This window comes from Aquarana catesbeiana, linkage group LG05 (assembly GCF_042186555.1).
Source record: "Aquarana catesbeiana isolate 2022-GZ linkage group LG05, ASM4218655v1, whole genome shotgun sequence".
Lineage (NCBI taxonomy): Eukaryota > Metazoa > Chordata > Amphibia > Anura > Ranidae > Aquarana > Aquarana catesbeiana.
The window spans coordinates 635,792,474-635,819,597 of record NC_133328.1 but is presented as its reverse complement, the minus strand read 5'-3'; the positions used below and the strand labels follow the sequence as shown (position 1 = coordinate 635,819,597).

The 27,124-nt window shown below is 44.8% G+C and overlaps 1 protein-coding gene across 3 annotated transcripts in view; it reads right to left on the bottom strand.

Annotated features, from left to right (window-relative positions):
- Positions 1-25,918, bottom strand: part of LOC141145580 (cytochrome P450 2C14-like) — an 85,610-nt gene extending 59,692 nt beyond the window's left edge. For 2 of the 3 annotated variants that reach the window (XM_073632403.1, XM_073632405.1), the window contains exon 1: positions 25,843-25,898. The gene's annotated coding sequence lies outside the window, so the exon portion shown is untranslated. Of the gene's footprint in view, positions 1-25,842 lie in introns of all 3 variants that reach the window. The other variant, XM_073632404.1, reaches the window with a different exon arrangement.
- Between the last annotated feature and the right edge of the window lie 1,206 nt (positions 25,919-27,124).

Genomic DNA, 27,124 nt, shown 5'->3' with positions numbered 1-27,124 from the left:
TCCTGCCTTTCCAATGCTTCCAACAAGGACACCGACAAAGCAGACATTTTTTGTAGTGTACCTAAATGTAGTGTTTGATGTAGTCCACTTTAGCTGGATAGTACAACTTCCTTACGTCTCTCCTGCGCTCTGGTTATTGTTTGTTTCTGCCTGCTGCTAGTAGTTGCTACTGACAATAGCGTGAGGCTGCACCAATCAGAATTATGAATGTTTGTATCTTCCTGGCCAACCACTAGGAGGTTTATTGCCAGTAGTGCATAAATATTTAGGGATGACCTGGGGAAGGCAGTTGTCCCCTGGGCCTCCTGCCTTTTCGGGGTGGGGGATGTAGTTAACAGTTAGATCTTCCTAGGCCAGCTGTCTGAGGAGGGTGGCTCTGGCTGGACTGGGGCCTCGGCCTCACACCCAGCTTGTGTAACAATGGTATCCAAGTACCATGGGAGGAACTGAAGATGTCTTGATGGACTGGAGAAGCTGGATTAAAGGTTGGACCTCAATGGAGTATGGTGTCCACTCCCCAGGGTATGAATAGCTAAACCACATCATATTTAGCAGTCAGAAGCTAATTTCACAAAGTGCTGGAGCGGCTTTAGGGAAGTAGAGGCAAGCCGGTGAGGCTGGATAACGGAAAAGGCATAGCTCCCAACTGTCCCCGATTTGGAGCAATGTCCCTCTGTCCCTCATTCCTCCTCATTTGTCCCTTATTTTGGTCTGATCTATACAGTGGCGCAGTGTGGGTTGTCAGCACCCGGGGCAAGGCAAGTAATTTGCGCCCCCCCCCAACCTGCAGACTTTTAGCTATCCCTGAGTCCCTTCAAATACAATAGTACTGACCTACCGGATTCCTATACTGACCACTACACTACATTGTCCACTACACTGACCACTATACTGACCACTATGCTATACTGACCACTATATTACACTTACCACTACACTGACCACTACACTGTCCACTATACTGACCACTATACTACACTGTCCATTATACTACATTACACTGACCACTATACTACACTTGACCACCATACTACACTGACCACTATACTACACTATACTGACCACCATACTACACTGTCCACTGTACTACACTATACTGACCACCATACTACACTGTCCACTGTATTACACTATACTGACCACCATACTACACTGTCCACCATACTACACTATACTGACCACCATACTACACTATACTGACCACCATACTACACTGTCCACTATACTACACTGTCCACCATACTACACTATACTGACCACCATACTACACTGTCCACTATACTACACTATACTGACCACCATACTACACTGTCCACTATACTACACTATACTGACCACCATACTACACTGTCCACCATACTACACTATACTGACCACCATACTACACTGTCCACTATACTGACCACCATACTACATTACACTGACCACCATACTACACTGTCCACTATACTACACTTGACCACCATACTACACTATCCACCATACTACACTATACTGACCACCATACTACACTGTCCACTATACTACACTGTCCACCATACTACACTATACTGACCACCATACTACACTATACTGACCACCATACTACACTGTCCACTATACTACACTATACTGACCACCATACTACACTGTCCACTATACTACACTATACTGACCACCATACTACACTGTCCACTATACTACACTATACTGACCACCATACTACACTGTCCACCATACTACAATATACTGACCACCATACTACACTGTCCACTATACTACACTATACTGACCACCATACAACACTGTCCATTATACTACACTATACTGACCACCATACTACATTACACTGACCACCATACTACACTGTCCACTACACTACACTTGACCACCATACTACACTGTCCACTATACTACACTGTCCACCATACTACACTATACTGACCACCATACTACACTGTCCACTATACTACACTATACTGACCACCATACTACACTGTCCACTATACTACACTATACTGACCACCATACTACACTGTCCACCATACTACACTATACTGACCACCATACTACACTGTCCACTATACTACACTATACTGACCACCATACTACATTACACTGACCACCATACTACACTGTCCACTACACTACACTTGAACACCATACTACACTGACCACTATACTACACTATACTGACCACCATACTACACTGTCCACCATACTACACTATACTGACCACCATACTACACTGTCCACTATACTACACTATACTGACCACCATACTACACTGTCCACCATACTACACTATACTGACCACCATACTACACTATACTGACCACCATACTACACTGTCCACTATACTACACTATACTGACCACCATACTACACTGTCCACCATACTACACTGTCCACCATACTACACTATACTGACCACCATACTACACTGTTCACTATACTACACTATACTGACCACCATACAACACTGTCCACTATACTACACTGTCCACTACACTACACTTGACCACCATACTACACTGACCACTATACTACACTATACTGACCACCATACTACACTGTCCACTATACTACACTATACTGACCACCATACTACACTGTCCACTATACTACACTATACTGACCACCATACTACACTGTCCACTATACTAAACTATACTGACCACCATACTACACTGTCCACTATACTACACTACACTGACCACCATACTACATTACACTGACCACCATACTACACTGTCCACTACACTACACTTGACCACCATACTACACTGACCACTATACTACACTATACTGACCACCATACTACACTGTCCACCATACTACACTATACTGACCACCATACTACACTGTCCACTATACTACACTACACTGTCCACCATACTACACTGTCCACCATACTACACTGACCACCATACTACACTGACCACCATACTATACTGTCCACTACACTAACCACTACACTACACTGTACTGACCACCATACTACACTGACCACCATACTACACTGACCACCATACTAACCACTATACTGACCACCATACTACACTGTCCACTATACTACACTACACTGACCACTATACTACACTACACTGACCACCATACTACACTGTCCACTATATTACACTGACCACCATACTACACTACACTGACCACTACACTGTCCACTATACTACACTGACCACCATACTACACTGACCACCATACTACACTGTACACTATATTACACTGACCACTATACTACACTGACCACTATACTACACTGACCACTATACTACACTAACCAATACACTGTCCACTATACTACACTACACTGTCCACTATACTACACTACACTGTCCACTATACTACACTACACTGACCACCATACTACACTGTCCACCATACTACACTGTCCACCATACTACACTGTCCACCATACTACACTATACTGACCACCATACTACACTGTCCACTATACTACACTACACTGTCCACCATACTACACTCTCCACCATACTACACTGACCACCATACTATACTGTCCACTACACTAACCACTACACTACACTGTACTGACCACCATACTACACTGACCACCATACTACACTGACCACCATACTACACTGTCCACTATACTACACTACACTGACCACTATACTACACTACACTGACCACCATACTACACTGTCCACTATATTACACTGACCACCATACTACACTACACTGACCACTACACTGTCCACTATACTACACTGACCACCATACTACACTGACCACCATACTACACTGTACACTATATTACACTGACCACTATACTACACTGACCACTATACTACACTGACCACTATACTACACTGACCACTACACTAACCAATACACTGTCCACTATACTACACTACACTGTCCACTATACTACACTACACTGTCCACTATACTACACTACACTGACCACCATACTACACTGTCCACCATACTACACTGTCCACCATACTACACTGTCCACCATACTACACTGACCACCATACTACACTGACCACTATACTACACGGACCACCATACTAAACTACACTATACTGACCACCATACTACACTGACCACCATACTACACTGAAAACTATACTGACCACCATACTACACTGACCACCATACTACACTGTCCACCATACTACACTGTCCACCATACTACACTACACTATACTGACCACCATACTACGCTGACCACCATACTACGCTGACCACTATACTAACCACTACACTGTCCACTATACTACACTATACTGACCACCATACTACACTGTCCACTATACTACACTGACCACTACACTGACCACTACACTACACTGACCTCCATACTAAACTACACTATACCGACCAGGCGACCACCATACTACACTGACCACCATACTACACTGACCACCATACTAAACTACACTATACTGACCACCATACTACACTGACCACCACACTACACTGTCCACTACACTACACTGACCTCCATACTAAACTACACTATACTGACCACCATACTACACTGACCACCACACTACACTGTCCACTACACTACACTGACCTCCATACTAAACTACACTATACTGACCACCATACTACACTACACTGTCCACCATACTACACTGACCACCATACTACACTGACCACCATACTACACTACACTATACTGACCACCACACTACACTGACCACCACACTACACTGACCACCACACTACACTGACCACCACACTACACTGACCTCCATACTAAACTACACTATACTGACCACCATACTACGCTGTCCACCATACTACGCTGTCCACCATACTACGCTGACCACCATACTACGCTGACCACTACACTACGCTGACCAACATACTACGCTGACCAACATACTACGCTGACCAACATACTACGCTGACCAACATACTACGCTGACCACCATACTACGCTGACCACCATACTACTCTGACCAACATACTACACTGACCACCATACTACACTGACCACCATACTACACTGAAAACTATACTGACCAACATACTACACTGACCACCATACTACACTGACCACCATACTACACTGACCACCATACTATACTGTCCACTACACTAACCACTACACTGTCCACTATACTACACTGACCACCATACTACACTGACCACCATACTACACTAAACTGACCACCATACTACACTGACCACCATACTACACTACACTGACCACCATACTACACTGTCCACTATATTACACTGACCACTATACTACACTGACCACTATACTACACTGACCACCATACTACACTGACCACCATACTACACTGACCACCATACTACTCTGTCCACTACACTGACCACTATACTACACTGACCACTATACTACACTGACCACTACACTAACCACTACACTGTCCACTATACTACACTATACTGACCACCATACTACACTGTCCACCATACTACACTGTCCACCATACTACACTGACCACCATACTATACTGACCACCATACTATACTGTCCACTACACCAACCACTACACTGACCACCATACTACACTGACCACCATACTACACTGACCACCATACTACACTGACCACCATACCATACTACACTGACCACCATACTACACTGTCCACTATACTACACTGACCACTATACTACACTGACCACCATACTACACTGACCACCATACTACACTGTCCACTACACTGTCCACTATACTACACTGACCACTATACTACACTGACCACTATACTACACTGTCCACTACACTAACCACTACACTGTCCACTATACAACACTATACTGACCACCATACTACACTGTCCACTATACTACACTACACTGACCACCATACTACACTGACCACCATACTACACTGTCCACTACACTGTCCACTATACTACACTATACTGACCACCATACTACACTGTCCACTATACTACACTGACCACCATATTACACTACACTGACCACCATACTACACTGACCACCATACTACACTAACCACCATACTACACTAACCACCATACTACACTAACCACTACACTGTCCACTATATTACACTGACCACTATACTACACTGACCACTATACTACACTGACCACGACACTAAACTATACTGACCACCATACTACACTGTCCACTATACTACACTACACTGACCACCATACTACACTGACCATCATACTACACTACACTGACCACCATACTACACTGAACACCATACTACACTGTCCACTACACTAACCACTACACTGTCCACTATATTACACTGACCACTATACTACACTGACCACCATACTACACTGTCCACTACACTAAACTATACTGACCACCATACTACACTGTCCACTATACTACACTACACTGACCACCATACTACACTGACCACCATACTAACCACTACACTGTCCACTATACTACACTACACTGACCACCATACTACACTGTCCACTATACTACACTACACTGACCACCATACTACACTGTCCACCATACTACACTGTCCACCATACTAAACTACACTATACTGACCACCATACTACACTACACTGTCCACCATACTACACTGTCCACCATACTACACTGTCCACCATACTACACTGACCACCATACTATACTGTCCACTACACTAACCACTACACTGTCCACTATACTACACTGACCACCATACTACACTGTCCACTATATTACACTGACCACTATACTACACTGACCACCATACTACACTGACCACCATACTACACTGGTTGATATGTGTGAATGCGCTACTCCCGTAATTTACCACCACCTGCAATGCTTTTTAACTATTACTCATAGATTTTTCATGTGCATGAAATTTTAAAACTTTAGATCAATAAACCATATAATCATTCAATACATATACATAAAACAAAAAGTCCTTCAAACGTGCTGCAAAATCTTGTAACCATTAACGTGACTGGCGTGCTCCTATGTTGCTTCAATATTCATATGTGACTGAGTGGGACCCTCCACCATTCAGATTGGCCACTCACCAGATACTTCACTAGAGGTACGCCTTTGGTTCATTCAAGGGATAACCACTCCACCTAGGCACCACTTCTCACCGGCTAAAACATGGACTCTAATGCTCCTCATATGAAAGCATAGGGACAAAAGGCGATCATAGCGCAATATGTTTGAACCATTTATTTTAAAATACAAAGTGTAAAATAATCATTCACATTAAAAAGTGCCCTCGAGCCGGCACGAAGCTTATCCAGTAGTTACGGACGGGTAAATGGCTGTTAGCATGGTCCGCCTGGTGATAATGTGCGGCCTCCACGCTCGGCTTGCGCTCCACGCTTACGCGTTTTGCATCATCAAATGCGTCATCAGGAAGCTTGAGCTTCCTGATGACGCATTTGATGATGCGAAACGCGTAGAGGCTGCTGGGAGAGTTTTGTGCATCACGTGACCGGACGAGAACGGTAACGAGGCTTGGAGCGCAAGCCGAGCGTGGAGGCCGCACATTATCACCAGGCGGACCATGCTAACAGCCATTTACCCGTCCGTAACTGCTGGATAAGCTTCGTGCCGGCTCGAGGGCACTTTTTAATGCGAGTGATTATTTTACACTTTGTATTTTAAAATAAATGGTTCAAACATATTGCGCTATGATCGCCTTTTGTCCCTATGCTTTCATATGAGGAGCATTAGAGTCCATGTTTTAGCCGGTGAGAAGTGGTGCCTAGGTGGAGTGGTTATCCCTTGAATGAACCAAAGGCGTACCTCTAGTGAAGTATCTGGTGAGTGGCCAATCTGAATGGTGGAGGGTCCCACTCAATCACATATGAATATTGAAGCAACATAGGAGCACGCCAGTCACGTTAATGGTTACAAGATTTTGCAGCACGTTTGAAGGACTTTTTGTTTTATGTATATGTATTGAATGATTATATGGTTTATTGATCTAAAGTTTTAAAATTTCATGCACATGAAAAATCTATGAGTAATAGTTAAAAAGCATTGCAGGTGGTGGTAAATTACGGGAGTAGCGCATTCACACATATCAACCAGCATTTCCTACCCATCTAAATGAAGGGTTATTTTGAATGCAGCACCCTCAACAGTTAGTATGTAATATTGTTTGAGCAATTAGGGGTTGTTTTGCGCCGGTGACACACACACAGTTTATTACACCATACTACACTGTCCACTACACTAACCACTACACTGTCCACTATACTACACTGACCACTATACTACACTGACCACTATACTACACTGTCCACTACACTAACCACTACACTGTCCACTATACTACACTATCCACTATACTACACTGACCACCATACTACACTGACCACCATACTACACTGACCACCATACTACACTGACCACCATACTACACTGTCCACCATACTACACTGTCCACTACACTAACCACTACACTAACCACTATACTGTCCACCATACTACACTGTCCACTATACTACACTGACCACCATACTACACTGACCACTACACTGTCCACTATATTACACTGACCACTATACTACACTGACCACTATACTACACTGACCACTATACTACACTGACCACGACACTAAACTATACTGACCACCATACTACACTGTCCACTATACTACACTACACTGACCACCATACTACACTGACCATCATACTACACTACACTGACCACCATACTACACTGACCACCATACTACACTGACCACCATACTACACTGTCCACTATATTACACTGACCACCATACTACACTGTCCACTACACTAAACTATACTGACCACCATACTACACTGTCCACTATACTACACTACACTGACCACCATACTACACTGACCACCATACTAACCACTACACTGTCCACTATACTACACTACACTGACCACCATACTACACTGTCCACTATACTACACTACACTGACCACCATACTACACTGTCCACCATACTACACTGTCCACCATACTAAACTACACTATACTGACCACCATACTACACTACACTGTCCACCATACTACACTGTCCACCATACTACACTGACCACCATACTAAACTACACTATACTGACCACCATACTACACTGTCCACCATACTACACTGTCCACCATACTAAACTACACTACACTGACCACCATACTACACTGACCACCATACTACACTGTCCACTACACTACACTGACCTCCATACTAAACTACACTATACTGACCACCATACTACACTGTCCACTACACTAAACTATACTGACCACCATACTACACTGTCCACTATACTACACTACACTGACCACCATACTACACTGACCACCATACTACACTGACCACCATACTAACCACTACACTGTCCACTATACTACACTATACTGACCACCATACTACACTGTCCACTATACTACACTACACTGACCACCATACTACACTGACCACCATACTAAACTACACTATACTGACCACCATACTACACTACACTGTCCACCATACTACACTGACCACCATACTACACTGTCCACCATACTACACTGTCCACCATACTACACTGTCCACCATACTACACTGTCCACTACACTAACCACTACACTGTCCACTATACTACACTGACCACCATACTACACTACACTGACCACCATACTACACTGTCCACTATATTACACTGACCACTATACTACACTGACCACCATACTACACTGACCACCATACTACACTGTCCACTACACTAACCACTACACTGTCCACTATACTACACTGACCACTATACTACACTGACCACTATACTACACTGACCACTACACTAACCACTACACTGTCCACTATACTACACTATACTGACCACCATACTACACTGTCCACTATACTACACTACACTGACCACCATACTACACTGACCACCATACTACACTGACCACTGCACTAACCACTACACTGTCCACTATATTACACTGACCACTATACTACACTGACCACCATACTACACTGACCACCATACTACACTGACCACTATACTACACTGACCACTATACTACACTGACCACCATACTACACTGACCACCATACTACACTGACCACTACACTAACCACTACACTGTCCACTATACTACACTGACCACCACACTAAACTATACTGACCACCATACTACACTACACTGACCACAATACTACACTGACCACCATACTACACTACACTGACCACCATACTACACTGACCACCATACTACACTGACCACTACACTAACCACTACACTGTCCACTATATTACACTGACCACTATACTACACTGACCACCATACTACACTGTCCACTACACTAAACTATACTGACCACCATACTACACTGTCCACTATACTACACTACACTGACCACCATACTACACTGACCACCATACTACACTATACTGACCACCATACTACACTGTCCACTATACTACACTACACTGACCACCATACTACACTGACCACCATACTACACTGTCCACTATACTACTCTACACTGACCACCATACTACACTGACCACCATATTACACTACATTGACCACCATACTACACTGTCCACTATATTACACTGACCACTATACTACACTGACCACCATACTACACTGACCACTACACTAACCACTACACTAACCACTACACTGTCCACTATATTACACTGACCACTATACTACACTATACTGACCACCATACTACACTGTCCACTATACTACACTACACTGACCACCATACTATACTGACCACCATACTACACTGACCACCATACTACACTGTCCACTACACTGTCCACTATATTACACTGACCACTATACTACACTGACCACCATACTACACTGTCCACTACACTAAACTATACTGACCACCATACTACACTGTCCACTATACTACACTACACTGACCACCATACTACACTGACCACCATACTACATTGACCACTATACTACACTGACCACCATACTAACCACTACACTCTCCACTATACTACACTATACTGACCACCATACTACACTGTCCACTATACTACACTACACTGACCACCATACTACACTGACCACCATACTATACTGACCACCATACTACACTGACCAACATACTATACTGACCACCATACTACACTGACCACCATACTACACTGACCAACATACTATACTGACCACTACACGAACCACTACACTGACCACCATACTACACTGACCACCATACTACACTGACCACCATACAACACTACACTGTCCACCATACTACACTGACCACCATACTACACTGACCACCATACTACACTGACCACCATACTAAACTACACTATACTGACCACCATACTACACTGTCCACCACACTACACTGTCCACCATACTACACTGTCCACCATACTACACTGAACACCATACTAAACTACACTATACTGACCACCATACTACACTGTCCACCATACTACACTGTCCACCATACTAAACTACACTACACTGACCACCATACTACACTGTCCACTACACTGACCTCCATACTAAACTACACTATACTGACCACCATACTACACTGTCCACTACACTAAACTATACTGACCACCATACTACACTGTCCACTATACTACACTACACTGACCACCATACTACACTGACCACCATACTACACTGACCACCATACTAACCACTACACTGTCCACTATACTACACTATACTGACCACCATACTACACTGTCCACTACACTAAACTATACTGACCACCATACTACACTGTCCACTATACTACACTACACTGACCACCATACTACACTGACCACCATACTAACCACTACACTGTCCACTATACTACACTACACTGACCACCATACTACACTGTCCACTATACTACACTACACTGACCACCATACTACACTGTCCACCATACTACACTGTCCACCATACTAAACTACACTATACTGACCACCATACTACACTACACTGTCCACCATACTACACTGTCCACCATACTACACTGTCCACCATACTAAACTACACTATACTGACCACCATACTACACTGTCCACCATACTACACTGTCCACCATACTAAACTACACTACACTGACCACCATACTACACTGACCACCATACTACACTGTCCACTACACTACACTGACCTCCATACTAAACTACACTATACTGACCACCATACTACACTGTCCACTACACTAAACTATACTGACCACCATACTACACTGTCCACTATACTACACTACACTGACCACCATACTACACTGACCACCATACTACACTGACCACCATACTAACCACTACACTGTCCACTATACTACACTATACTGACCACCATACTACACTGTCCACTATACTACACTACACTGACCACCATACTACACTGACCACCATACTAAACTACACTATACTGACCACCATACTACACTACACTGTCCACCATACTACACTGACCACCATACTACACTGTCCACCATACTACACTGTCCACCATACTACACTGTCCACTACACTAACCACTACACTGTCCACTATACTACACTGACCACCATACTACACTACACTGACCACCATACTACACTGTCCACTATATTACACTGACCACTATACTACACTGACCACTATACTACACTGACCACCATACTACACTGACCACCATACTACACTGTCCACTACACTAACCACTACACTGTCCACTATACTACACTGACCACTATACTACACTGACCACTATACTACACTGACCACTACACTAACCACTACACTGTCCACTATACTACACTATACTGACCACCATACTACACTGTCCACTATACTACACTACACTGACCACCATACTACACTGACCACCATACTACACTGACCACTGCACTAACCACTACACTGTCCACTATATTACACTGACCACTATACTACACTGACCACCATACTACACTGACCACCATACTACACTGACCACTATACTACACTGACCACTATACTACACTGACCACCATACTACACTGACCACCATACTACACTGACCACCATACTACACTGACCACTACACTAACCACTACACTGTCCACTATACTACACTGACCACCACACTAAACTATACTGACCACCATACTACACTACACTGACCACCATACTACACTGACCACCATACTACACTACACTACACTGACCACCATACTACACTGACCACCATACTACACTGACCACTACACTAACCACTACACTGTCCACTATATTACACTGACCACTATACTACACTGACCACCATACTACACTGTCCACTACACTAAACTATACTGACCACCATACTACACTGTCCACTATACTACACTACACTGACCACCATACTACACTGACCACCATACTACACTATACTGACCACCATACTACACTGTCCACTATACTACACTACACTGACCACCATACTACACTGACCACCATACTACACTGTCCACTATACTACTCTACACTGACCACCATACTACACTGACCACCATATTACACTACATTGACCACCATACTACACTGTCCACTATATTACACTGACCACTATACTACACTGACCACCATACTACACTGACCACTACACTAACCACTACACTAACCACTACACTGTCCACTATATTACACTGAGCACTATACTACACTATACTGACCACCATACTACACTGTCCACTATACTACACTACACTGACCACCATACTATACTGACCACCATACTACACTGACCACCATACTACACTGTCCACTACACTAACCACTACACTGTCCACTATATTACACTGACCACTATACTACACTGACCACCATACTACACTGTCCACTACACTAAACTATACTGACCACCATACTACACTGTCCACTATACTACACTACACTGACCACCATACTACACTGACCACCATACTACATTGACCACTATACTACACTGACCACCATACTAACCACTACACTCTCCACTATACTACACTATACTGACCACCATACTACACTGTCCACTATACTACACTACACTGACCACCATACTACACTGACCACCATACTACACTGACCACCATACTATACTGACCACCATACTACACTGACCAACATACTATACTGACCACCATACTACACTGACCACCATACTACACTGACCAACATACTATACTGACCACTACACGAACCACTACACTGACCACCATACTACACTGACCACCATACTACACTGACCACCATACAACACTACACTGTCCACCATACTACACTGACCACCATACTACACTGACCACCATACTACACTGACCACCATACTAAACTACACTATACTGACCACCATACTACACTGTCCACCACACTACACTGTCCACCATACTACACTGTCCACCATACTACACTGACCACCATACTAAACTACACTATACTGACCACCATACTACACTGTCCACCATACTACACTTTCCACCATACTAAACTACACTACACTGACCACCATACTACACTGACCACCATACTACACTGTCCACTACACTGACCTCCATACTAAACTACACTATACTGACCACCATACTACACTGTCCACTACACTAAACTATACTGACCACCATACTACACTGTCCACTATACTACACTACACTGACCACCATACTACACTGACCACCATACTACACTGACCACCATACTAACCACTACACTGTCCACTATACTACACTATACTGACCACCATACTACACTGTCCACTATACTACACTACACTGACCACCATACTACACTGACCACCATACTAAACTACACTATACTGACCACCATACTACACTACACTGTCCACCATACTACACTGACCACCATACTACACTGTCCACCATACTACACTGTCCACCATACTACACTGTCCACCATACTACACTGACCACCATACTATACTGTCCACTACACTAACCACTACACTGTCCACTATACTACACTGACCACCATACTACACTACACTGACCACCATACTACACTGTCCACTATATTACACTGACCACTATACTACACTGACCACCATACTACACTGACCACCATACTACACTGTCCACTACACTAACCACTACACTGTCCACTATACTACACTGACCACTATACTACACTGACCACTATACTACACTGACCACTACACTAACCACTACACTGTCCACTATACTACACTATACTGACCACCATACTACACTGTCCACTATACTACACTACACTGACCACCATACTACACTGACCACCATACTACACTGACCACTGCACTAACCACTACACTGTCCACTATATTACACTGACCACTATACTACACTGACCACCATACTACACTGACCACCATACTACACTGACCACTATACTACACTGACCACCATACTACACTGACCACCATACTACACTGACCACCATACTACACTGACCACCATACTACACTGACAACCATACTACACTGACCACTACACTAACCACTATACTACACTGACCACCACACTAAACTATACTGACCACCATACTACACTACACTGACCACCATACTACACTGACCACCATACTACACTACACTGACCACCATACTACACTGACCACCATACTACACTGACCACTACACTAACCACTACACTGTCCACTATATTACACTGACCACTATACTACACTGACCACCATACTACACTGTCCACTACACTAAACTATACTGACCACCATACTACACTGTCCACTATACTACACTACACTGACCACCATACTACACTGACCACCATACTACACTGACCACTATACTACACTATACTGACCACCATACTACACTGTCCACTATACTACACTACACTGACCACCATACTACACTGACCACCATACTACACTGTCCACTATACTACTCTACACTGACCACCATACTACACTGACCACCATATTACACTACATTGACCACCATACTACACTGTCCACTATATTACACTGACCACTATACTACACTGACCACCATACTACACTGACCACTACACTAACCACTACACTAACCACTACACTGTCCACTATATTACACTGACCACTATACTACACTATACTGACCACCATACTACACTGTCCACTATACTACACTACACTGACCACCATACTATACTGACCACCATACTACACTGACCACCATACTACACTGTCCACTACACTAACCACTACACTGTCCACTATATTACACTGACCACTATACTACACTGACCACCATACTACACTGTCCACTACACTAAACTATACTGACCACCATACTACACTGTCCACTATACTACACTACACTGACCACCATACTACACTGACCACCATACTACATTGACCACTATACTACACTGACCACCATACTAACCACTACACTCTCCACTATACTACACTATACTGACCACCATACTACACTGTCCACTATACTACACTACACTGACCACCATACTACACTGACCACCATACTACACTGACCACCATACTATACTGACCACCATACTATACTGACCACCATACTACACTGACCAACATACTATACTGACCACCATACTACACTGACCACCATACTACACTGACCAACATACTATACTGACCACTACACGAACCACTACACTGACCACCATACTACACTGACCACCATACTACACTGACCACCATACAACACTACACTGTCCACCATACTACACTGACCACCATACTACACTGACCACCATACTAAACTACACTATACTGACCACCATACTACACTGTCCACCATACTACACTGACCTCCATACTAAACTACACTATACTGACCACTATACTACACTGACCACCATACTACGCTGACCACCATACCAACCACTACACTGTCCACTATACTACACTGTCCACTATACTACACTGACCACCATACTACACTGACCACCATACTACACTGACCACCATACTAAACTACACTATACTGACCACCATACTACACTATACTGACCACCATACTACACTACACTGACCACCATACTACACTGACCACCATACTACACTGACCACCATACTACACTGTCCACCATACTAAACTACACTATACTGACCACCATACTACACTATACTGACCACCATACTACACTACACTGTCCACCATACTACACTGACCACCATACTACACTGACCACCATACTACACTGACCACCATACTAAACTACACTATACTGACCACCATACTACACTGACCACCATACTACACTGACCACTATACTGACCACCATACTACACTGACCACCATACTACACTACACTGACCACCATACTACACTGTCCACCATACTACACTGACCACTACACTACACTGACCTCCATACTAAACTACACTATACTGACCACAATACTACACTGACCACCATACTACGCTGACCACCATACTACGCTGACCACCATACTAACCACTACACTGTCCACTATACTACACTATACTGACCACCATACTACACTGTCTACTATACTACACTGACCTCCATGCTAAACTACACTATACCGACCACCATACTACACTGACCACCATACTACACTACACTGACCACCACACTACACTGACCACCACACTACACTGACCTCTAAACTACACTATACTGTCCACCATACTACGCTGTCCACCATACTACGCTGTCCACCATACCACGCTGTCCACCATACCACGCTGTCCACCATACCACGCTGTCCACCATACCACGCTGACCACCACACTACGCTGACCACCACACTACGCTGACCACCACACTACGCTGACCAACATACTACGCTGACCAACATACTACGCTGACCAACATACTACGCTGACCAACATACTACACTGACCAACATACTACACTGACCAACATACTACGCTGACCACCATACTACGCTGACCACCATACTACACTGACCACTACACGAACCACTACACTGTCCACTATACTACACTGACCACCATACTACACTGACCACTATACTACACTGACCACTATACTACACTGACCACCATACTACACTGACCACCACACTAACCACTACACTGTCCACTATACTACACTGACCACTATACTACACTGTCCACTACACTAACCACTACACTGTCCACCATACTACACTACACTGACCACCATACTACACTGACCACCATACTACACTGACCACCATACTACACTGACCACTATATTACATTGATCACTATATTACACTGTCCACCATACTACACTGACCACCATACTACACTGACAACCATACTACACTGACCACCATACTACACTGACCACCACACTAACCACTACACTGTCCACTATACTACACTGACCACTATACTACACTGTCCACTACACTAACCACTACACTGTCCACCATACTACACTACACTGACCACCATACTACACTGACCACCATACTACACTGACCACCATACTACACTGTCCACTATACTACACTGTCCACTATACTACACTGTCCACCATACTACACTATCCACCATACTACACTATACTACACTGAACACTATACTACACTGAACACTATACTACACTGACTACCACACTAAACTATACTGACCACCATACTACACTGTCCACTATACTACACTACACTGACCACCATACTACACTGACCACTATATTACACTGACCACTATACTACACTGACCACCATACTACACTGTCCACTACACTAAACTATACTGACCACCATACTACACTGTCCACTATACTACACTACACTGACCACCATACTACACTGACCACCATACTACACTGTCCACCATACTAAACTACACTGTCCACCATACTACACTGACCACCATACTACACTGTCCACCATACTAAACTACACTATACTAACCACTACACTGTCCACTATACTACACTGACCACCATACTACACTGTCCACTATACTACACTGACCACTACACTACACTGACCACTACACTACACTGACCTCCATACTAAACTACACTATACTGACCACCATACTACACTGTCCACTATACTACACTACACTGACCACCATACTACACTGACCACCATACTACACTGTCCACCATACTAAACTACACTATACTGACCACCATACTACACTACACTGTCCACCATACTACACTGACCACCATACTACACTGTCCACCATACTAAACTACACTACACTGACCACCATACTACACTGACCACCATACTACACTGTCCACTACACTACACTGACCTCCATACTAAACTACACTATACTGACCACTATACTACACTGTCCACTATACTAACCACTACACTGTCCACTATACTACACTGACCACCATACTACACTGTCCACTATACTACACTGACCACTACACTACACTGACCACTACACTACACTGACCTCCATACTAAACTACACTATACTGACCACCATACTACGCTGACCACCATACTACGCTGTCCACCATACTACGCTGTCCACCATACTACGCTGTCCACCATACTACGCTGACCACCATACTACGCTGACCACCATACTACGCTGACCACTACACTACACTGACCTCCATACTAAACTACACTATACTGACCACTATACTAACCAGTATACTATACTATACTACACTATACTGTCCACTACACTGCCCCCCATAGTGACCACTACACTGACCTCCATACTATACTACACTACACTGTCCTGCCTACAGTCTCTCTCTCGCGCCCCCCCCCCGGCCAGTAACAAGTCTCTCACTCACCTTCTTATCCTGGCTGCATCGATCCGGATGAGGAGGAGGAGACAGCGGCGGCTCACGTTGTTTCTTCTCTCCCCTGCGCTCTGCCTGCTGCCATGTTCAGTATCCAGCGCCCTGTGATTGGGCATATGGGGGGTCATGTGCGGAGGCGGGACTTCAGGAGTGATCGAGGACAGGCCAGCCCTACGCCTCACATGACCCCCATACACCCAATCACAGGGCGCCGGACACTTAACATGGCGGCCGGAGCCCGGGGACACAGAATTAGAAATTAGGAGGAGGCAGCCAGTGACACATACTGGTGCCCCCCTAAATATCGCGCCCGGGGCCACGGCGCCCCCTGCACCCCCCACACTACGCCACTGGATCTATATAGATGTCTATAAAATGCACTTTTTATCTATCAAAAAGTGTTTCCCAGTGCTAAACCTTTCATCTGATTTCTAAATTGCTGCATTTGTAAATTCCAAAACCCAATATAAAGAAATAGTCCTGGTAAAAAAAAAAAAAGCACTTGTGGGTTTAACCAATCTTGTTTGTTTTTTGTACAATTCTCCTTTTAAGTGGGCGTGGCAAGGGGTGTGTCCTATGCCTGCATACGTTTGCTGATAGGTGTCCCTCATTCCCATCTCAAAAAGTTGGGAGGTATGCATAATACATGAAGCCACATCAATTACAACACTAAGCCCTTAACTTGAGGATTGTGGGGGCACTATCTTTTGTAGGGTCTATGTTCTATATAAAATAGTCTAAACTCCTTGCATGACTGGTTGTGTAAATTGTCATTGCATCTGTTTGGGGATAGAGACATTGTATGCCTATATACAAGACGTATATTCTCTTATTAAGGAAAGGGGGGGGGGTGGGACTTTAAATTAGGCGAGTACACATGGCTAGAAGGTGAGTAGATATCAAAAACATGTTTTTATTGGTGAAACAAGGAACATGGCAAAATGACATGATACATGCAGCAATGAATAAAATTGTCAATCACATATTACAGACCTTATATAGAAACATACTGGTCTACTCATGTTTTGTTTTTTATAGATTTGCATGCACCTGCCCCTGAAGAGTGGTATTACCCATGAAACGCGTTGATCTAATTTGGATGTACTTATTCTTATGCAGACACCCCTACTCAGATGGAGTTCTCCATCTACCATGTAATTTTAATTTATTTTACTACATCCAGGATTTGTTCCATACCACACAGTGGTTGGCTGGTTGCTACCAATGTTTGTTTCTATATATGGTCTGTAATATATGATTGACAATTTTATTCATTGCTGCATGCATGTCATTTTGCCATGGTCCATGTTTCACCAATAAAAACATGTTTTTGATATCTACTCACCTTCTAGCCATGTGTACTCGCCTCATTTAAAGTCCCAAAACCCCCCCTTTCTTTTCGCAGATTTAGGGATGAAGACATGTGACCAATATATCTCATTTAAAGTCCCAAACTCCCCCTTTTTAGTATATTCTCGGATTGTCCTTGTAAATCGCTCATATGCAGTTTAGTGTTATTAACTAGTTCAACAGGTTTCATAGATGCGGTCTGATACTAACCTGTTTGTTAGGAAGATAATGGGAAAGTCCGAAAACCTCTTTCCCTAGAGGAAAAGATGGTGGCTGGGGCGTACTCACATTCTGCATCCCAATTTATTTTTCTTTGTATAGATAAAAAGTGCATTTTATATAGATTTACATAGATCAGAGACCAAAATGAGGGGCAAATGAGGAGGAATGAGGGATATTGCTCCAAATCAGGGACAGTCCCTCGAAATCAGGGAGAGTCGGGAGGTATGTATTATGCTATACCATAAAGGCCTCCATTGTAGGAAGAACTACATGAATACAATAAGATATGATGAGGAAAACTCCTAAGTTATTGCATGAGGTATATGTTTAAAAGTGTTTTTAAAAAACAAAAATTCCTCCAGTGGTAGATGATTGGAACCAAGTTCTCTAACCCCATCAGTTTCGGGCACAGGGAGTTCATCTGTTAATTATTAGGCTTCTTGAGCTGTACTGAGCTTTTGCAAGCTGTAGGGTGCAAGAGACCTAAGGGATCTCCAAACTGCAGGCCTTTTTTGCTTGCCTTTATCCAGCCCTTGGAGCACTATTCCTCCCACTGATACAAATTACTATTCTACTACCCGACAACACTTTTTCTCCCAATATCATCAACAATGGGGTAATATAACTTCCCCTAACACCAAACGTGGTGATGTTTGTTTCCACTGCGGCCAGAAATATTTCCACTCCTGCAGGCCACAGCCCAGCCCCCTTAAACGTCTGAAGGACAATAAACTGGCCCTATGTTAGGCCTGGTTCACACCTGTGCGTTTTTGTGCTTTTTGCAGAAACGCACTACAGTCCATTCAACATGGTTTTCTATGGGACACGTTCACATCTATGCTTTATTCAGCCGCACCATTTTTGGAAAGGGTCAAGAGACTTCAATGAAGAAGCTGCAGAAAAGCATGTAGTGAGTCTTTGCCGTAAAAGAAGGTTTTTTTTAAATTTTCCGACAGCAAAAAAATAAAAATAAAAAAAACAAACAGACATACACATTTACACACACACATATATTTTCTTTAAAGCTGTACAGCAGCAGCCCCCCCCCCCCCCCCCCAAGGTCAGGGTTGGTGGCTCCCCCCGGTATTAGGGCTGTCAGTATTTTTACTGGCAGCCAGTAAAAAACAGTCAATTTTCTCCTGCCAGTAAAAAGAAAAGGTTGCCAGTAAAAAATATGGCTGTGACGCTCGGCCCGGAGCCAGCCGAGACCATACGAGTGCCTGCTACAGTGTATTTGGGCAGCTCTGGAGGCGGTACCTGAGCATGTCCTGTGATGTCATGGTGCAAGGGACCCAAGCAGAGTGGCCAGAGCCTTGTGTGTGGGTCTGCGGGATGGGAGCAAGGCAGGCCAGGAGCCTCAGTGCTGTATGGACTGGAGGGACCACCGGGCTTGGAGAGAAACTGTCACTGTGACTCAGGAGGGGACGTGTCGTGTCAGTAATCTGTACTGCTGCACACTGCTGTCAGTATCACTGTGAAAGTCAATTTCTTGTGTGTGCCGCCCATTCTAATTTCTTGCTCTCCTGAGTTACTTACTATATCGAAAATAAAATAAGAAATATGTTTGTTGCCATATTAGCTACCTTAAATCACATTGCTAATTACATATTGTACTTGTTTGTAGCCTAAATAGTGAAATTTGTACTTAAAACTGTAATTTTGTAACTTTTGGAAATGCCAGTAAAAACTTGGCTGCGCCAGTAAATTTTGGATGTCGGGTCAGTAAATTTCAATCTGTTAGGTTGGCAACACTGTATTAGGGACTACGAGACTCCTCCGTAGGTGGAGTAAACTGTGACACAGTAGGAAACAGTGAAGCTGTGCTGAGGGAAGGGAGGATGCAGGAGCGCACGAACTCGGCAATTTGTACAGTGCCGCTGGGCGCTGACATAGGTCATTTGTAGTACACACTGGTGGGCGGCGGCCGTGGCAGAACTTCACCTGCGGACTGCGTCCCCCCTCCTATAGCAAATGGTATAGCCCAGGGCACGTGTCCCTTCCGCCCCTGCCTTGTACCGGCCACGTATATAGGTATAGTAGATGACTGAGCCGCCCACCCTGAGATGGTTTGATAACCAGGAATGGGGGGGATGCCGCTGTGTCCGCCACCCATGTATAGTAGCTGAGCCACCCTAAGCTGGTCTGTTAAGGGGGTGTGGTGTGTCGTCAGCCCAGGTGTAGCTAGACAGTGACCCACATCAGATCTGTCCAGCAAGCAGAAGGTCACAGCAGCATCTTGCCGTCTTCCCTGGCTGCAGCCAGCAGATACCGTCCACCACACCCACGGTCCAGCAAGCAACTCACCTTGTCGGCAGGACACAGCATCTTGCCATCTTCCCTGCAGCCTTCAGATCCCGTCCAGCAAGCAACACAAAGGGGTTGATTTACTAAAGGCAAATCCACTTTGCACTACAAGTGCACTTGGAAGTACAGTCGCTTTAGATCTGAAGGGAAGATCTGCAATTAGGGGAAGCTCTGCTGATTTTATCATCCAATCATGTACAAGCAAAAATGCTGTTTTAAACTTTCCTTGCATGTCCCCTTCAGATCTACAGCGACTGCACTTCCAAGTGCACTTGCAGTGCAAAGTGGATTTGCCTTTAGTAAATAAACCCAAAAGCGTCAGCAGGTCAGTTCCCGAAATCCGAATCAAATCGTCAATGCCAATGATGCCATTGTCTGCTGTCCCCAGGGCAGTGTTATATGGGGGGAAAAAATTATTGGCCCGGGGGAATGACACCAATGTTATACCGCACCAGGTGACACCAACCCTAGTGACGCCACCGCCTGACCTTACAAATTGGCTTCTGTGTAAAGGCAGATGTCCCAATATTTTTGACAATATAGTGTATACTGACACACACTGAATATAATCAAAGTGATACATGCATAAAGAACTAAACTTAAATATCATGCAAGCAAAATACATAAAATGAAAGTATCCCGTACAACACGCAAGGCCAATGTTAAACTGTATTCATGCAAGAAACAAAATCAAGCAGAACCTTTTGCAAAAAGATTAGAATAACAAATATCACATAAATAAATGTAATAGGTTGTGAACGTCATATACAAGTCCTGAGACATTCCGTAAGAACACCACGGTCAGGTCTCAGCAGCCAAATGTCTTATCCCTAAACCCTGGTTCACACAAAGAAAAAAAAAAGAAAAAACAAACATGTGCGGTCCCTCTCCCCCCAGATCCATACCCCCTCCCACAACATTTTTTTTTTTTTTTTAAATGGCATGGGGTCCCCCCCCCAAAATCCATGCCAGACCCCTATCTGAGCATGCAGACCAGCAGGTTAGAAAAGGGATGGGACAAACGAGCGAGCGCCCCCCTCCTGAACCATACCATATGCCCTCAACATAAGGGGGGGTGTTTGGGGGGCTCTGCATGTTACGTTACACCCTGAATACTGAATATGGGTGTAACAGGTTACAAAAGGTGAATTTATCCTTTAGGTTACATTCACACCTGGGCGTTTTGAATCGCGGGCAGAATGGCCGTAAATTCTGCCCGTAATTTCAAAATACTCTAGTAAAAATGACAAATCGCACAATGAGAATTTCCGATGCCATATATTTCAATGGCAGCTAAAAACACGATGCAGTTCCGGAGTGATAAATCATGGTTGCAATAGCGGCGAACCGCATTGCGTGAAGCTTGCTGCCCAAAAGTAGCTCCTGAACTTTTTTTGGGCGACAAGCTTCACGGGATGCGGTTTGCCACAATTTAATCGCTGGACAATCTCAGCAGAACCGCCCCACGTTTTTAGGTGGCACTCTCCACTGCAGCTTGAGGCGTGTTAGGGCCCTTTCACAGGGGTGAACCGATCAAGTCGCCAGTCAGTTTTTTCAGGTGGACCCTCCAGTCTCCTCTATTGAGCGGCCGGTTTCAACGGACATGTGTCTGTTGACAGCCGCCGACATCCGATCCAATCCTGTATGCTAAAAACAGACAGATGGGGGATCAGATCGGAACACAGGTGGTCCGTTTACATGCAACCGCACATAGAGGAAAGCGGTCTGTGTCTGCATATCAGAGCGGGCACAGACCAGCCATCCGCCTGCTCAGTGGGGGATCGGTGGACAGATTTCCCACTGAGGAGGCACGCTCCAACAGAGCCCCCCCCCCCACACTTGTGTAAGGTGCATCCAACATGACACACCAAGGCGCATGTAAGAAGCATGTCAATTCCCAAAAAGGAGGACCTGCTCCCAAGAGTACCCCACACTGTGCCTCCCCACACTATGGATAAAGTAAGAAGGAGATCTATGAGAAAAACAAACTCCAACTAACCTGCCTTGGAGCCATATGCCAGATTCACAGCAGCTGTTATGGTAGAATCAGACTGCATGGTGTAGCACTGCTGACCAAAGGAAATCACACCAATACTCCTGGGAAGATCTAAGACCAGCTACTGCTCCATCCCCCACCCGCCTGCACTCCCTCCCTGGTGTCTATGGATGCCGGCAGCAAGGTATACCCATAAACCCACCACAATTCTGTCCATTCAGGGAGACCTGCGACATAGAGGGCCCCATTCCATCCTGGCCCACCGACTGGAAGTTTGTTACCCATCTGAAGTAATCAGAAATGCCGGACGCCTCTGCTCCAACCTGACACCCAGGGAGGATGTCATGGTTATGCAATAGAGTTTTGTCTTACCTGTCTCCATGTGTTAATTTCTAGAGACTAGCTGACTCTCACCTGACTGCTTTTATAATCTCTCCTCTAGCATGACTCCACCCCAGCTCCTATTAGAGAACTCTATATTAACCTCTGCACTGCAGGCCAGCCCTGCTGATCAACCTTTGTGTGTTTTGGCTTCCTGTCTGCTGTGTGCTCTATGCTTGTTTCTGTTACCGACCTTGTCGTGTTCTCAACTATTCCTGTCTTCTCGTGACCCTGACCTTTGGCGTCTCCCCGACTATCCCTGTTTGCCTCTGACCCTGAACCTTGGCGTGAACTCTGTTGTCCTTGTCTACTTGTGGCCCTGACCTTGGCTTATTCCCTTACTATCCCTATCCTCCTGTTGCCTACTGTGGGTGTGAGCTGGGGGACCCTGGGGGTCGCGACCTGGAGCCAGTTGCAGCCCAGTCCATCCTCACCACTAGAGGCTCTGGTGAACACCTGCTGGCTCTGACTCCATGGAATCTTACGCTCTAACCCTGGTGGGATCGCTCCTCTCTGGTGAAGCTTTAGCTTGGGCTGCCCCTCTGTGGAAGAAGAATGACCCAGTGGTTTCCAGCCTGTCCGACTTCTTGAAGCTCTTTCGTAATATCTTCGAGGAGCCAGCTCAGGATTCTTAGTGCCCTTTTACGCCTTCGACAAGAATCTTATTCAGTGGGACAATATGCGCTTCAGTTCCGTATCCTCACAGCTGAATTGAGCTTGAACAATGAGGCCCTGGTCGCAACCTTTGTACATGGTCTCTCTGACCGAGTGAAGGACGAATTAGCAGGAAGAGCCATCCCCGCCGGTCTGGACGATGTAATTTCTTTGTGCAATCAGATTGATATTCGTTTCCAGGAGAGGTCCCTAGAAAAAAGACGCCAGCACCCCCTAGGTCCTAGTCAGCCAGAACTCTTCCCCCGTTGCCCTGTGGAGCATCCTCTGCCTGCTGAGGAATCTATGCAGCTGGGCCGGACAAGACTAACCCCCGAAGAACATGCTAGACGCAGAACTCTAGGCTTGTGTCTTTGTGGGGGCACCCTACTGTGGGTGTGAGCTGGGGGACACGACCTGGAGCCAGTTGCAGCCCCGTCCATCCTCACCACTAGAGGCTCTGGTGAACACCTGCTGGCTCTTAGACTCCGTGCCCCAAGGAATCTTACGCGCTAACCCCGGTGGGATCCGTGTTGGTGTTCCAGTTGACCTGCCTTCCTTACCACCCTGACTCCCATCCGCAGCAGTCAGCCGAAAAGGCCACTACCTTGTGGCGCACTCC